Genomic DNA, 18,555 nt, shown 5'->3' with positions numbered 1-18,555 from the left:
GGAAATCTGGTCAACCACTTGTAAAAGAATGAAACTAGAACACTTTCTAACACCATACACAAAAATAAACTCAAAATGGATTAAAGATCTCAACATAAGACCAGAAACTATAAAACTCCTAGAGGAGAACATAGGCAAAACACTCTCTGACATACATCACAGCAGGATCCTCTATGACCCACCTCCAAGAATATTGGAAATAAAAGCAAAAATAAACAAATGGGACCTAATTAACCTTAAAAGCTTCTGCACATCAAAGGAAACTATTAGCAAGGTGAAAAGACAGCCTTCAGAATGGGAGAAGATAATAGCAAATGAAGCAACTGACAAACAACTAATCTCGAGAATATACAAGCAACTCCTACAGCTCAACTCCAGAAAAATAAATGACCCACTCAAAAAATGGGCCAAAGAACTAAATAGACATTTCTCCAAAGAAGACATACAGATGGCTAACAAACACATGAAAAGATGCTCAACATCACTCATTATCAGAGAAATGCAAATCAAAACCACTATGAGGTACCATTTCACACCAGTCAGAATGGCTGCGATCCAAAAGTCTACAAGTAATAAATGCTGGAGAGGGTGTGGAGAAAAGGGAACCCTCTTACACTGTTGGTGGGAATGCAAACTAGTACAGCCACTATGGAGAACAGTGTGGAGATTCCTTAAAAAACTGGAAATAGAACTGCCTTATGATCCAGCAATCCCATTGCTGGGCATACACACTGAGGAAACCAGAAGGGAAAGAGACACGTGTACCCCAATGTTCATCGCAGCACTGTTTATAATAGCCAGGACATGGAAGCAACCTAGATGAATCTTATGGAGTATTTAATTGCTCTGAGGATTTCTGCCCTGCCCACAATGCTGCCCATGATGACTTCCCTGGTGGCTTACATGGTAAAGCATCTGACTACAATGCGGGAGACCCAGGTTCAATCCTTGGGTTGGGAAGATCCTCTGGAGAAGGAAATAGCAACCCACTCCAGTACTCTTGCCTGGAAAATCCCATGGACGGAGGAGCATGGTAGGCTACAGTCCATGGGGTCGCAAAGAGTTGGACACAACTGAGCATCTTTACTTACACAATGCTACAGGGGCTTCCCTTGTAGCTTGGTGGTGAAGAATAGGCCTGCAATGTAGGAGACCTGGGTTCAGTTCCTGGATCAGGAAGATCTCTTTAGAAGGGAATGGCAGCCCACTGTAGTATTTTGCATGGAGAATTTCATGGACAGAGGAGCCTTGTGAGTTATAGTCCATGGGGTCACAAAGAGTCAGATACAACTGAACAACTAACACACACACACACACACACACACACACACACACACACACACAATGTTGCAAGTAGTCCTGTTCCCAGAGAGAAAGAACAGCAAGACCTTTCATCAGTAATCTATAAGATCAGAATTAAGCCCAAATTGCTTCTCCTACCTTGATGTTTTAACTACTTTCTAGTAAGTAATCTCCCACCTCATTCACCTATATTAAAGGGAATATTTAAACCACATTCCCAATAATATTCTAGTCTTTCATAGCTCCTTTTATCTAAGTAGATTGGACATTTATACAATTAGTTCATGTAATTTTGATTATGTGTGTGATTTTTTAAAAGCGCATAACTTTTTTGCATATGTACTTTAATGTGTATGTTACATATGTTTATTATATACATTATTTTACATATTATGTCTATATATTATGTACACATGCTCAGTCATGTCCAAGTCTTTGTAACCCCTTGGACTGCAATCGTCCACTCTCCTCTGTCCATGGGATTTTCCTGGTAAGAATGCTAGAGTGGGTTGTCATTTCTTCCTCCAGGAGATCTTCTGAACCCAGGGATCTAACCTGCATTTCCTGCTTATCCTGCATTGGCAGGCAGATTCTTTACAACTGAGCCACTTGGGAAGTCCATTATGTATTTATAGGTTAGAATTAATTTATAGGACCATATAAATAACATTATTATCTTATATGGCCTATAAAGCTCAATGATAGATGTCCATCAGCAGATGAATGGATAAGAAAGCTGTGGTACATATACACAATGGAGTATTACTCAGCCATTAAAAAGAATACATTTGAATCAGTTCTAATGAGGTGGATGAAACTGGAGCCTATTATACAGAGTGAAGTAAGCCAGAAAGAAAAACACCAATACAGTATACTAACGCATATATATGGAATTTAGAAAGATGGTAACAATAACCCTGTGTACGAGACAGCAAAAGAGACACTGATGTATAGAACAGTCTTATGGACTCTGTGGGAGAGGGAGAGGTGGGAAGATTTGGGAGAATGACATTGAAACATGTAAAATATCATGTATGAAATGAGTTGCCAGTCCAGGTTCGATGCACGATACTGGATGCTTGGGGCTGGTGCACTGGGACGACCCAGAGGGATGGAATGGGGAGGGAGGAGGGAGGAGGGTTCGGGATGGGGAGCACATGTATACCTGTGGTGGATTTATTTTGATATTTGGCAAAACTAATACAATTATGTAAAGTTTAAAAATAAAATAAAATTGAAGAACAACAACAAAAAAAAAAGATTCAGAGGCATGGTGCTAAGTTGATCAATACAGAGCCTGCTAATTCAACAGTAATTTTCTTTGATAGGATCTTGGCAAAGATTTACACTGCATTCAGTACTTTAGTAAGTAATACATTAAAACTTCTTTTTGGGGGGTGTTAGTTCTGGAAGGTCTTGTAGGTCTTCATGCTGCTACTAAGTCGCTTTAGTCGTGTCCGACTCTGTGCGACCCCAGAGACGGCAGCCCATCAGGCTCCACCGTTCCTGGGATTCTCCAGGCAGGAACACTGGAGTGGGTTGCCATTTCCTTCTCCAATGCATGAAAGTGAAAAGTAAAAGTGAAGTCACTCAGTCGTGTCCGACTCTTAGCAACCCCATGGACTGCAGCCTACCAGGCTCCTCCGTCCATGGGATTTTCCAGGCAAGAGGACTGGAGTGGGGTGCCATTGCCTTCTCTGACTTATTGATATTTTAAGGTATAAATAGAACCATTCAACTTCAACTTCTTCAGCATTACTGGTTGGGGCATAGATTGGATAACTGTGATATTGAATGGTTTGCCTTGGAAATGAATAGAGATCATTCTGTTGTTTTTGAGATTGCATCCAAGTACTGTATTTTGGACCCTTGTTGACTATGATGGCTACTTCATTTCTTCTAAGGGATTCTTGCCTACAGTAGTAGATATAATGGTCATCTGAGTTAAATTCACCCATTCCAGTCCACTTTAGTTTGCTGACTCCTAAAATGTCGATATTCACTCTTGCCATCTCCTGTTCGACCACTTCCAATTTGCCTTGATTCATGGACTTAACATTCCAGGTTCCTATGCAATATTGCTCTTTATAGCATCAGACTTTACTTCCATCACCAGTCACATCCACAACTGGGTGTTGTTTTTGCTCTGGCTCTGTCTCTTCATTCTTTCTAGAGTTATATCTGCACTGATCTCAAGTAGCATATTGGGCACCTACCGACCTGGGGAGCCCATCTTTCAGTGTCCTATCTTTTTGCCTTTTCATAGTGTTCATGGGGTTCTCAAAGCAATAATATGGACGTGTTTTGCCATTCCCTTTTCCAGTGGACCACATTTTGTCAGAACTTTCCACCATGACCCATCCATCTTGGGTGGCCCTACGTGGCATGGCTCATACTTTCATTTAGTTAGACAAAGGTGTGGTCCATGTAATCATGTGATCATGTGGTCCAAGTGATTATAGTTGATAAGGTTCTTTAAAATGTTAATCATTGAGAGATTACATCTGGGATAATGGCAGCATGCATTAGAAGTTCATTTCTCCACCTAGACAATAATTACACTAGTAGAATTTACCCAAAACGACTATTTTTGGAACTTTTGAGTCTCCACAAACACTTGTAGGTTGCAGGGGGAGCTAGGTTGGCAAATTGTGGTCAGTATCAATTTCAGTCAATTTCAGCCTTCAGTGCAACAGTGACTACTTAGCCCCCAGCCCCATGATGGGTAGCTGTGGGAAAAGAAATCTGTAGTTCTGGTGTAGCCTGCTGGAGTCGGGGTGGAGAATAAGGACCCTGTCTTTGAAATCTCAGGATCAGTGTTCTGGTTATGGATTGTAGCTTCTGATGGCTGACATACAGCTAAAGAAAGGCTGCCACTGTTCCAATTCCCATCAGTTGAAGCAGTGGTGAGGAGCTTTACCCACGTTTGGACAGTTTCTTTGGGTTCAATTGCTTTGATGTGTTTGAGAGTTTCATCTACTAAAACATCACCTGTTGGGTTGCCTGACTTTAGCACTACCTTTCTGTCTAGTAGTCATTTCTTACACATGGTGGGGTTCTAGATAGATTTGACCTTGCATGGCCAGCTCTATCTTGATGCCACCTCACAGGCCAGATTATATGCAGTCATTCCAGAAAAATGTGTAAACCTCTTTATCTTTTAGTCCCAGGAGCAATGCTTCTTCCATAAGGGTGAGGTAGATATCCTTAGAGTCTCCAGTGTCCTCATTGTCTTGACTTCTGTCTTGATTTGTGTCTTCCTCACTTTCTACCTTCTTTTCAGAATTCTTCCCTACTTCAGTATGGCAGGCCCAGTGAGTTAAGGTGGTCATTCTCCCCTGTTTCTGATGTTACCCCTGGGTTACAGCCAAACACAGGTTGCAGCTTGTGCTCTGGAAAGCAAAAGTAGGAATGCAAATGTAGGAAGTCAAGAGATACTTGGAGTAACAGGCAAATTTGGCCTTGGAATAAAAAATGTGCAGGTCAAAGGCTAACAGAGTTTGCCAAGAGAATTCACTGGTCAAAGCAAACACCCTAATCCAACAACACAAGAGAAGACTCTACACATGGACATCACCAGATGGTCAATATAGAAAAAAAGACTGATTATATTCTTTGCAGCCAAAGATGGAGAAACTCTATACAGTCAGTAAAAATAAGATGAGGAGCTGACTGTGGCTCAAATCATGAACTCCTTATTGCCAAATTCAGATTTAAATTGATGAAAGTAGGGAAAACCACTAGACCATACAGGTATGACCTAAATCAAATCCCTTACAGATTATACAGTGGAAATGAGAAATAGATTTAAGGGACTAGATCTGATTGATAGAGTGCTTGAAGAACTATGGACGGAGGTTCATGAAATTGTACAGGAGGCAGTGATCAAGACCATCCCCAAGAAAAAGAAATGCAAAAAGGCAAAATGGTTATTCGAGGAGGCCTTACAAATAGCTGAGAAAGAAAAGACATGAAAGGCAAAGGAGAAAAGGAAAGATATACCCATTTGAATGCAGAGTTTCAAAGAATAGTAAGTAGAGATAAGAGGGCCTTCCTCAGTGATCAATGCAAAGAAATAGAGGGAAACAATAGAACAGGAAAGACAAGAGATCTCTAAAAGAAAATTTAGAGATACCAAGGGAACATTGCATGCAAAGATGGGCTCAATAAAGGACAGAAATGGTATGGACCTAACAGAAGCAGAAGATATTAAGGAGAGGTGGCAAGGATACACAGGAGAACTGTACAAAAAACATCTTCATGACCCAGATAGTCATGATGGTGTGATCACTCACCTACAGCCAGACATCCTGGAATTTGAAGTCAAGTGGGCCTTAGGAAGCATCACTTTGAACAAATCCAGTGGAGGTGATGGAATTCCAGTTGAGCTATTCCAAATCCTAAAAGATGATGCTGTGAAAGTGCTGCACTCAATATGCCAGCAAATTTGGAAAACTCAGCAGTGGCCACAGGACTGGAAAAGGTCAGTTTTCATTCCAATCCCAAATAAAGGCAATGCCAAAGAATGTTTAAACCACCGCACAATTGCACTCATCTCACATGCTAGCAAAATAATGCTCAAAATTCTCCAAGCCAGGCTTCAACAGTATGTGAACTGTGAAATTCCAGATGTTCAAGGCGAGTTTAGAAAAGGCAGAGGAACCAGAGATCAAATTGCCAACATCCGTTGGATCATAAAAAAAGCAAGACAGTTATAGAAAAACATCTACTTATGCTGTATTGGCCATGCCAAAGCCTTTGACTGTGTGTATCACAACCAACTGTGGAAAATTCTTAAAGAAATGGGAATACCAGACCATCTGACTTGCCTCCTGAGAAATCTGTACGTAAGTCAAGAAGCAACAGTTAGAATTGGATATGGATCAACAGAGTAGTTCCATTAGGAAAAGGAGTACGTCAAGGCTGTATCTTGCCACCCTGCTTATTTAACTTATATGCAGAGTACATCATGAGAAACGCTGGGCTGGAGGAAGCACAAGCTGGAATCAAGATTGCCAGGAGAAATATCAATAACCTGAAATATGCAGATGACACCACCCTTGTGGCAGGAAGTGAAGAGGAACTAAAGAGCCTGTTGATGAAAGTGAAAGAGGAAAGTAAAAAAGTTGGCTTAAAGCTCAACATTCAGAAAACTAAGATCATGGAATCTGATCGTGGCAAACACCGGGTAAACAATGAAAACAATGAGAGACTTTAGTTTTGGGGGCTCCAAAAATCACTGCAGATGGTGACTGCAGCCATGAAATTAAAAGATGCTTGCTCCTTGGAAGAAAAGCTAACCTATACAGCATATTTAAAAGAAGAGACATTACTTTGCCTAGAAAGGTCCATCTAGTCAAAGCTATGGTTTTTCCAGTAGTCATGTATGCATGTGAGAGTTGGACTATAAAGCAAGCTAAGCCCAAAGAATTTATGCCTTTGAAGTGTGGTTTTGGAAATACTCTTGAGAGTCCCTTGGGCTGCAAGAAGATCCAACCAGTCCATTCTAAAGGAACTCAGTCCTGAATATTCATTGGAAGGACTGATGTTGAAGCCGAAACTTCAATACTTTGGCCACCTCTGTGAAGAACTGACTCATTGGAAGAAAACCCTGATGCTGCGAAAGATTGAAGGTGGGAGGAGTAGGAGATGACAGAGGATGAGATGGTTGGACAACATCATCGACTTGATGGACGTAAGTTTGAGTAAGCACTGGGAGTTGGTGATGGAGAGGGAGGCCTGGCATGCTGCTGTCCATGGGGTTGCAAAGAGTTGAACATGACTGAGTAACTGAACTGAACTGATATTAAAACTTCAGTAAAACAGTATCTAATAGCTAATATGGGTAATTAATTCTCTAACAAACCTGTATTTTTATAAGTGTTATAAATTTGGAAATAAACAATCTCATTTATAAGGACCATGATTACAGTAGGCTAAAAAAATACATAACCACATAGTTATTTAATAGACAGCATTTTTCTCCCCCTGTTTTGTATCAAAAGAACCCAGAATAAACACAGAGACTCTTTTTAAATGGAACATGTACAGTCAATAAGAAGGGCCTCATGCTTGAGAAGCTTTGCAAGTGCAAGAAAACAAAGGGTTCTTATTTTCCCCTTTTGGGAAACAGATCCATTTCATTCCATGAACTTTTCAGTGATACAGAAAGATTAAAAAAAAAAAAAAAAAAAAAAAGACCTCAGTTGCTTATCTTTGCAAATCCAATGCCAGACTAACAAGGTAGGGCTGGGGGAAGGGAAGAAGGGAAAAGAATGCAATGCTAGTGTCTTTGGTTTGTTTTGGATTTTAATGTCATTACAGAGACAAGTCAAGCAATACTAGAGCATAGCTGTGTAATCCTACCTGTGGTATATCAGAACACATATCTGGGTTTTTGTATTATAATTGAGCAAAGGTTGGGTTTTTGTCTATTAATGGGCCAGAGGTGGGCATCACAAGGATGCCATTTAATACGTCAGAAGATACAAACACACTAAAATGAAAGTCCTTGGAATAAAGGAAGTTATCGTGGGTCATTCAGTTCAGTTCAGTCGCTCAGTCATATCCAACTCTTCACAACCCCATGGACCACAGCATGCCAGGCCTCCCTGTCCATCACCAACTCCCTGAGTTTACTCAAACTCATCTCCATTGAGTCGGTGATGCCATCTAACCATCTCATCCTCTGTCATCCCCTTCTCCTCCCACCTTCAATCTTTCCCAGCATCAGGGTCTTTTCAGATGTGTCAGCTCATCAGGTGGCCAAAGTATTGGAGTTTCAGCTTCAACATCAGTCCTACCAATGAACACCCAGGACTGATCTCCTTTAGAATGGATCTCCTTGCAGTCCAAGGGACTCTCAAGAGTCTTCTCCAACACCACAGTTCAAAAGCATCAATTCTTCGGTGCTCAGCTTTCTTTATAGTCCAACTCTCACATCCATACATGACTACTGGAAAAACAACAGCTTTGACTTGACAGACCTTTGCTGGCAAAGTAATGTCTCTGCTTTTTAATATGCTGTCTAGGTTGGTCATAACTTTCCTTCCAAGGAGTAAGCATCTTTTAATTTCATGTCTGCAATCACCATCCACAGTGATTTTGGAGGCCAAAAAAATAAAGTCAGCCACTGTTTCCCCATCTATTTGTCATGAAGTGATGGGGCTGGATGCTATGATCTTAGTTTTCTGAATGTTGAGTTTTAAGCCAACTTTTTCACTCTCCTCTTTCACTTGTATCAAGAGGCTCTTTAGTTCCTCTTCACTTTCTGCCACAAGGGTGGTGTCATCTGCATATCTGAGGTTATTGATATTTCTCCTGGAAATCTTGATTCCAGCTTGTGCTTCATCCAGCCCAGCATTTCTCATGATGTACTCTGCATGTAAGTTAAATAAGCAGGGTGACAAGATACAGCCTTGATGTACTCCTTTTCCTATTTGGAATCAATCTGTTGTTCTATGCCCAGTTCTAACTATTGCTTCCTGACCTGCATACAAATCTCTCAAGAAGCAGGTCAGGTGGTCTGGTCAGAATTTTACAGAGTTTTTGGTGATCCACACAGTCAAAGGCTTTGGCATAGTCAATAAAGCAGAAATAGATGTTTTTCTGGAACTCTTGCTTTTTTGATGATCCAGTGGATATTGGTGATTTGATCTCTGGTTCCTCTGCCTTTCTAAAACCAGCTTGAACATCTGAAAGCTCACAATTCACATTATTGCTGAAGCCTGGCTTGGAGAATTTTGAGCATTACTTTGCTAGCATGTGAGGTTGATTGATTTTGGATCCAGGATTCCAAATGGCCTTTTGGATCCATGTAATTCATTGCTGCATAAACTACTCATTTCACCTTTTAGCTTTTCTGACCCTTCCCTCATGGCTGGCCAGCACATCTAGAAAGTCTGCAAACACTTTTTATCTACATTATTAGAAACTCAATAAATAATTACATAGTGAAAAAAAGAGTAAATGAATAAATGAGTTTACATATAATTTATATTTGGCATGATAAAGATGCTAACCTGTTCCAATGGTTATCTGACTGGAAAAATCCTCCACTTTCAACATCTCTCTCTGGTGGTATGTCTGTGTCTGGGATTTGTGTTCAGTGCTAATTAAGCATGATCCCCTTTTAAATGGTAATTTTTCAAAAAGTGATTCTTTCTTGGCTTACAGAACAGCTCACTTAAATCTTCTAAATTGGTATTCTAGGGAAATGGTCTTGACCTCCTTCCCCTTTGGAGACAGACTCATGTTCTATGTTTCTTAAACTAAGGCTATGCTCACACCAGAGTTATTAACTGAATAATTGTCCTAATGGGATTTAACCTTACTCTCAGTCTTAATTGGATGATTGCTCCAGTTTGAATATACTCTAATAAGTTCCCTAAGAACTTAGCCTTTATTTTCCAAAATCAAAGTCTACTGTGCTTTCCCTTCATTTGATTTTCCTTAATAGAGATGTAATCAATGTTAAAAATAAAACACTCAAAACAGAAATATATGTGCTGTAAATAAAAGTTCCAATGATGAAACTCTGCAGAAATATTCATCATTAAAAGTTTACAGAGCTTTCCAGAATTGTTTCTCTCTCTTACACACATACAAACACATATACATACAAACATATATGTGTAAAGATATACATATATAAGTAAACATATATAATTACAAATGTGTAGTATATTTGTGTGATGCATACACAGGCAAAAACACATATCAGACATCTCTTCAAGTACCATTGGGTTCCATGGGAGATAGGCAATTATTAGTATAAGTATTTAGTCAAAATCAAGCCCAAAGCCAAATATCACTTAGAGTAAATTTCTATAATACAAGAAATAAATTTTACTTAAAACAATTATTGTATTACTCAATTTTTTAATTATACATATTTAAATGTTTGAAACTATAATGCTGGAACAATAGTTTCTCAGCACTGTTCTATCCAAGAATGATTCTGTGGTACCTGTATCTTACATTTATTAATACAAAACAAAATATCAGCTCAGTTTTACCAGATATTAGTACAAGTGAAAGATTTTAGTAGAATGTGGTTAATTTCATTTTTTCTAATGCCTTTTCTCTTTTCTTAAAACTCTTCGTATAATTACTGTTGTTATTAATGATTTGGGGGCCATCTTAAATTGAATTTAATATTCAGGTATTAAATGCAGTTTGTAACAATTAGTATATTTCATAATTTAACATTTATGTAGAATCATGATATTAATACCTGTTTTTAATATTGCATTATTGTTTAAATAATTTAAATAGATTTATTGACTTCATAGGAATATCGTGTTCTTTCTAAGGTTACCTAGTAAAGGTGCTTTTGTATTATTCATAGTAACAATCTATTTCTCTGTTTAATTATTTTAGTTTTTAATAATAATTTTATACAAATTAATAGCTTTTAAGATTATTAAGAAACATTTTGTTTTCTCAATATTAAACATATGAATAAGCTCAATCATCTTAACATTTTAATACATAAATTACCTAGGAGATTTCTTCACTCTAAGAGTCTAGAATACTTATATTTTAAAAATAATGTTTGTTGATACTTCCCTAAATTTGAATATTCTCTATTTGTGTATATGTTATAGATATCATACTATATTTTGATAAGTTTAGTTTTATATATTTAGATAAGTTTTGATAAGTTTTTGATAAGTATTTTGCTAAGTTTAGATATACATCTCTGTTTACATATTTTATATAAAACATAATGCTGCTTTCTATTTAGGAGCCAATAGTCACCTTCTATCAATACAAAGAGTTATCTGTATTGGATATAAGATACTTTTTAAACATCTTCTAATGAACATGTATGTTGTTTGCAGTGTTTAGTTATTGCAAACCCTGGTACCTTGATTGTTCCTTCTAGTGAACACTGCTTTGCCTACCAAACATCCATTCTTCCATCTATCTTCCTAAAATAATCATAATTATGTTGAAAAATCCATTTCTCTCCTCTGAGACCCCCTAACTTGGGTAAACACGACTGTACTCATGGCCTGAGTGCATATAATTGGTCTGAAAGTAATCCTGTTCACTTTTCTAGTGATTGGCTGAGAAATGAACCGTTTGAGCACACAGAGATGCTAAGAGCAATTTTCTGAGAAAGTTCTTTGATATCCTCTGGGATCTTCCAGAAACCACTTTCTGTCTTTTCCTTTTTCTTTGGACTTTCCTGTCAGTAATAAGAGGTTGCTGCTGCTGCTGCTAAGTCGCTTCAGTCGTGTCCGACTCTGTGCGACCCCAGAGACGGCAGCCCATCAGGCTCCCCCGTCCCTGGGATTCTCCAGGCAAGAACACTGGAGTGGGCCGCCATTTCCTTCTCCAATGCATGAAAGTGAAGTCGCTCAGTCGTGTCCGACTCTTAGCAACCCCATGGACTGCAGCCTACCAGGCTCCTCCGTCCATGGGATTTTCCAGGCAAGAGTACTGGAGTGGGGTGCCATTGCCTTCTCCATTAGGAATTGCTAAAATCTCACAAGGAATGGGGTCTGAGACAAGACACAACTCAAGTTATAGCCACAGGATATAGCAAGGAGGACACCTGTATACCTCAGAATCTCCAGTCATGTGAGCAAGTTCATTTCCTTTCTGTTTAACCAGCTTGAGTAGGGTGTTCTGTTATTAATAGATAAAAACAAAGACATGCTCTTTGATTAAATATGTGAGGCGTAGGATCAAGAAAACTTGAGTATACAAAATTAGTGTTTTCTTCATTGCTGAATACCTAGCACTTACTAAGCTAGGGTATCTGGTGCATAGTAAAGTATGGGATGCATGAACATATAAATTCATACTCTACTCATGAAAGACCTGAAGCAGAGCCCACAGAAATTTTAAAGTAAACTTTGCATTTCTTTCTTTCAACATTTTAATTCTTAGAGTGGACTTAAGGATTGAATATGGGTGTATACTTAATACATAAGCAAATATTTATTTTGAAAGTTTACACATGACAGATTTCTTGTTCCTACACAATACAAATATTTTCTTTAATTAATAAATACCATGTCAACAAATGTGATGAATTGGTGATAGAAAAGGATATATACCAACAGAAATGGATCATAATGTAATACATTATGTAAATCCTTGACATTCTGGTCCCATATATTTTATGTGGCTGTAAAAACTGCCCCACAATATGTAGGAATATATTAGTCTTTAGAATTTAAATCATTCATGTTTGTTTTTAAAAGAAAATATTATCATTTATTAACTTCTCAAAAGAAAAATCAGAGAAGTAATCACAATCATATTGTTGATACGATTGTTATTTTTCCAATTAGTGTCATAAAAATCCCTTGAAATTTAGCTAGCCATCAGCGTGTTCCTTTAGAACTTCACAGTTGAGAGACAAAATTCTTCACAATTATTTTGCCTTTATGAACTCTATTCCCTTACCTATTTCACCGATGCTAGGGAAAGTTGAATTAGATCATTACCTCTGGCTGATAACGTGCAAAGCCAATTTTACAGTCATTACCAGTTCTACACCTCACTATTTTTCCATGTATAATCTCTTTGAATGGGGGTTCATCTTACAATATATGATCAGTGATAATTTAATTGTTCGTGTTTTGACTCATACCACCATAACATAATTTTTAAAGTTCCCCAATGATTCTGAAGTGCAGACAAGTTAGGTAATTAGAGTCAAAAGTCGAAGTCCTTTCCTATCCAAATTTTAAACATTTGAATTACCTTTAATCCCCAAACTTATCTATCATAAGAAACTAGCCTCAAAGTTAGTGGAAAACTCTTATAATGAAAAGTGTATGCAAATCCATGAAAGATATTTTCATCTTTTATTTGCTAATTTAAAGAAAATTTTATCACACTTTAATTCATTGTGCACACATTGAACATAATCTCTCTCTTGTTGCCTGAAATGATATAGGGGATATACATTTAAAATTAGTTTAAAAAAACTTATTGAATTGTGGACTATCATGGAATTTTTTACTTATTATTCTCTCAAACTAAGAAAAAAAAAAGAAAGATTGAAAACAGTTGCTTCTTTGGTATCTTGCATTCCCTTCTGGCAGTCATCTTAATTGGCCCTTCCAGTCTGAAGGTAGGTTTTGATCTAGTACTGACCTGTTCATCTGCCTTAGTTCAGCTCTTTTTCTGAGTTTGGAAGGGCAATTTGTTTTATCCTATGAGACTTGGGGAGACTTCAAATAATTGGTAGTCTGTTTTCAAGGTTTTGTCTCTGGGTGATAAAATGGGGGGTAGAGACATTTTCTCTGAGTTGGTCTGTCTTAGCAGGAGCCCTAGATAACTGAGAATGACAGCAGCTGGGCTGCTGCTCTAATGGTGTGGATTCAAGCATAGCACTAACAAGATGCAATGGGGGATTCAAGCGTAGTACTAACAAGATGCACTGGCAGTGGGGGAAAACAGTCACAGGAGAATGCAGAGGTTTACAGATGCTGCTCTGGCTGTGCTCAGATCTTGTCATTTCAAAGCGGAGACCCGTAATGCAAATGGGTTCCCAGAAGAGTACACTAAGTTTAGAAAGGTTGGGAAACACAGGGTACACTAGTGGCTGGTGATGGTGGCTAAGCTGGCGAGTCTTAGTAATTTCACTGCTTAAGAGATAGAGCTGAGAAATGGAATATTTCCTGCCATATCTGGAAACAAGGATGTCACAGTCCTCAACCATTGCAGCCCTCCACTGTGAGCCAGTGGACCTTAAGAGAACTCAGGGAGGAGAACAATACCTGCCATCCAGAGGCCATCAGACTACAACCACCTTCTATGGTGAGCCCTGGAAAACACAGGATATTGGTGCCAGAGAGCTGAGATGCGTATGAAAGGAATGATTTCTGAGAGCTCAGACTCTTGCATCTTCTCATACATAGAAAAACCCTAAATTTCTTAACTTGGGATATTTGAGTAAGTGAAAGTCGCTCAGTCATATCTGACTCTTTGCAACCCCATGGACTATACTGTCCATGGAATTCTCCAGGCCAGAACACTGGAGTGGGTAGCTGTTCCTTTCTCCAGGGGATCCTCCCAAACCAGGGATCTAACCCAGGTCTCCCACACTGCAGGCAGATTCTTTACCAGCTTTGTTTTTTTTTTTATAAATTTACCAAAAACATTCAGACTACCTTCTCTTTGTTGCAAAACTTCTGTATAACCTGGTTCCCACTCTTGCCTCCTCAGAGAAGTTCTCTCAGGATTACTTGAGATGTTGCCTCCCAGTCCTAAAGTCCTAAAAATTTCTGCCGATTAAAGCATAACTCTCAGCTTTTAGCTTCTGAGTACCTTTTAAGTCAACAGGGCTCAGAAATGAATGACAAGGCACCATTGTCACATTAAAATTAAATAAATGTATATATTTTAGACACTGGCAAAATGATTAAACAATTACAGAGTGAAAACAGGAGATACTGTTGCAGTGATGTGACCTCATGAAAGACTTCCCTATGCTACAGGGCACATAGCACGGACCACATTTAAGCCTGCAATGCAGTTAATAATTTTAAATTGCAATTTGTGGTTTCTCATGGGTTTTGCCCTTCCCATCTCCTCATCATTTAAATTTAATTATGAAGTATTCCAGAAATGCTCAGGAAAATCATAGGTTGATTTTCTATGTTTAATTTAAAATTCTATACTGTTACTGCTCCCCACTGCATGTAATCACACAAGGTCATTGATGGAATTACCTGCTGACTGACATAGACTTATCACTATCTTTTTCTATTTTTCAGGAAATAACTTACTCAGCAACCTGACTCTTGTCTCTGCAGGAGGTTTAAAAAGAACCTTTTTAAAACCTCATTTTGCAAAATTCAGTTTTAATTTGACCACTGTAGTAACACTAGTGTGAGACAAAAATATGTGTTTCTCAAAAAAGTTCCTCATGGACATTATTACTGTTTTATATGTAAATGGGGGCTTCCCTAGTGGTTCAGCTAGTCAAGAATCCACCTGCAATGTGGGAGATCTGGGTTTGATCCCTGGGTTGGGAAGATCCCTTGGAGAACAGAACTGCTACTCACTCCACTATTCTGGCTGGAGAATTCCATGGACTATATAGTCTATGAGGTCACAAAGAGTCAGACAGGACTGAGCAACTTTCACCATATGTAAATGAATACTTGGGCAAGTGAATGAATGAATGAATGAATGCTAGCAGTGAGATTTCCTACTGAAGCTGCTCATATGCCTAGAATTTAGATGAAATTTTAAATTTTCATTTAAATCCACAGTGTGAAGGGAGTCGTTTTTATGTTCAATCATCAGTTCTCTTTCCACAATATTAAGCAACTGGAAAATGTGACAACAGAGTTTACTGTGACATATTTTCCTTACTCCTCCTGAAGTGGTAACAAAAAGTAATAAATACTAATGGTGGCAACAATCAAAAGTCTGGCGGCACTTTAGATTCCCACAAGATGCATCCATTTTCTCCCCATTCTTTAAGACACACAAAGACCCAAGACACTTTCCTCAGTCTTATATAAATTGCTCTGCAAACACAGTCTCAAACTGGTTTTATCTACCTGCAAAGAAATCACCACTTTTGAGTCTCCATCTTGTCCTATAAAGCTGGCCCCACCACTGAATCTGATATTAGTAGCTTTTACTAAGTGTTTAATCTGTTTCAGATTTAGATGATCCAATTTCATTGTCACAATGACTCTAAGAGACACTATCAGTATTTCCCCAACTTACAAGTTAGGAAATTGCAGTTTACAAATACCAAAACCACACAGCTAGCAAAGAAGTCAGAATTGGAGCTCAGATGTTTACCTTTTTTTTTTTTTTTTTTTTTGACTGGGTCACCATGTTGCTTGTGGGATCTCAGTTCCCTGACCAGGGATCCAGCTTGAGCCTTGGTCACTGAAAGTGAGGAGTCTTAACCACTGGACCATCAAGGAATTCCCTCAGAGGCTTCATTTTAATCAGCACATTATGCTGGCATTGGCAATAGATTAATCAGGGGAGGAGCCAAGATGGCGGAGGAGTAGGACGGGGAGAACACTTTCTCCCCCACAAATTCATCAAAAGAGCATTTAAACATCGAGTAAATTCCACAAAACAACTTCCGAATGCCGGCAGAGGACATCAGGCACCCAGAAAAGCAGCCCAACTCTTCGAAAGGAGGTAGGAAAAAATATAAAAGACAAAAAAAGAGACAAAAGAGGGAGGGACGGAGTTCCGTCCCGGGAAGGGAGTCTTAAAAAGAGAGAAGTTTCCAAACACCAGGAAACCCTCTCACTGCCGAATCTGTGCCGAGCTTTGGAAGCACAGAGGGCAACATAAAAGGGAGGGGAAAAAAAAAATAAACAATTAAAAATCGCGGATTGTGAGCCCTACGGGAACTCCCCCAGCGGAGAAGCAGCGCAGACGCCTGCACACGGCATTAGCAAGCGGGGGCTGGGCAGGGAAGTGCGGCACAGGCTGTGTCCCTTAGAGTAAGAATCGGGCCGAATGTCCTGAGCGCTATCTGAGCGAAATAATTTGGGCTAGCAAACCAGACTGTGGGATATCTACCACGCGAAAAGCCAGCCCTAACCTAAGACACCGCCAGGCCCGCGCACAGAACAAAGGACTGAACAGAGATAGCCGGCTGCAGACCTCCCCCTCCGGTGACAGGCAACCAGAGCCGGAAGGGGGCAATCGCAGCCCCAGAGAGACACTATCTATAAAACTGTAAGCAGGCTTCTTTGCTAACTAAAACTTCTTGGGGGTCTGGACGGTCAACATCTGCCTGAGAAGGTGCGCCGGTTTTACACCCAGATAACCGAGTGGCGGGGAGGCAATAAGTCGCAGCATTGGCGCCCGCCAAGCACCTCATCGCCTGAGCTGCTCGACCTGGGAAGAACACAAAACGCAGGCCCAACCGAGTCTGCGCCTCTGAGGACTACCCGAGTGCCTGAACCTGAGCGGCTTGGACCTGGGAGCTCAGTCCAGGGCCGGCCTCTGATTGTTCCCGGCGGAACAACCTAGAGCCCAAGCAGTGTGGGCAGGGAGGTTACACGCGCCGTGAGCGGGGGCAGACCCAGTGTGGCCGAGGCACTTCGAGCGCACGCCAGTGTTATCTGTTTGCAGCATCCCTCCCTCCCTCCCCACAGCGCGGCTGAACAAGTGAGCCTAAATTAAAAAAAAAAAAAAAAAAAAAATAGGGTCCTCCACCGTCCCCTTTGTGTCAGGGCGGGAACCAGACACTGAAGAGACCAGCAAACAGAAGAAGCTCTAACAGAGGGAAACGCCTTGGAAGCTACAGGCCATAGATTAAAACCCTGTGGTTACTACGGATTACATAGGAAGGGGCCTATAGATCTTGAGAAATATAAGTCGGACTAAGGAACTGCCAAAAATGAACTGAACCCACAATACTCACAACAAAACCAGAGAAAGACCTAGATATATTTTTACTATTTTTACGATCAATCTTTCTTTCTTTTTTTTTTAATTAAAAAAAAATTTTTTTAAGTCCTCTATTGTCCTTTAATTTTCACTTTTATAACTATTACTTTGCAAAAAAAAAAAAAAAGACCCTATTTTTTTTTTTTTCTTCTTCAGCAAACTTCATATATATATTTTATAATTTTTTGACCGTGGTTTTTTTTTTTTTTTTTTTTTCTTTTTTCTTTTTCTTCTTTTCTTTAACATTGCATTTTTGAAATTCCAAACTCTACTCTAGATTTTTAATTTTAGCCTTTTGATATATGTTATCAATTTTGTACCTATAGTTTTTTTCATAATTGCTGTGACTTTTTTTTTTTTCCTCTGTTTCTTTCTCTTCTTCTTTTATATAACATCGTATATCTGCAATTCCAAACTCTACTCAAGATTTTTAATTTATGCTTTTTGGTATTTGATATCAATTTTGTACCTGTATTTTCTTTATAATTTTTGCGACATTGTTTTTGTTGGTTTGTTTGTTTTCTCTCTTTATTTTTCTTCTTCTTCTTCTTTTTTTTTTTTTTTTTTTTAACGTTGTATTTTTGAAATTCCAAACTCTACTCTGGATTTTTAATTTTTGCTGTTTGGTATTAGTTATCAATTTTGTACCTGTAGTTTCTTTATTACTTTCACGACCCTGTTTGTTTTTCTTTGTTCGTTTTTTCTCTCTTTCTTTTCCTTCTCCTTTTCATTAACATCGCATTTTTGAAATTCCAAACTCTACTCTAATTTCTAATTTTTGTTTTTATGTATTTGTTACCAATTTTGTACCTTTAAGAACCCAATCTTCAGGACCCATTTTTC

The sequence above is a fragment of the Bubalus kerabau genome, chromosome 8 (assembly GCF_029407905.1).
Source record: "Bubalus kerabau isolate K-KA32 ecotype Philippines breed swamp buffalo chromosome 8, PCC_UOA_SB_1v2, whole genome shotgun sequence".
Taxonomy (NCBI): Eukaryota; Metazoa; Chordata; class Mammalia; order Artiodactyla; family Bovidae; genus Bubalus; species Bubalus kerabau.
The sequence above is the reverse complement of the archived record's forward strand: the minus strand, read 5'-3'. Positions refer to the sequence as shown.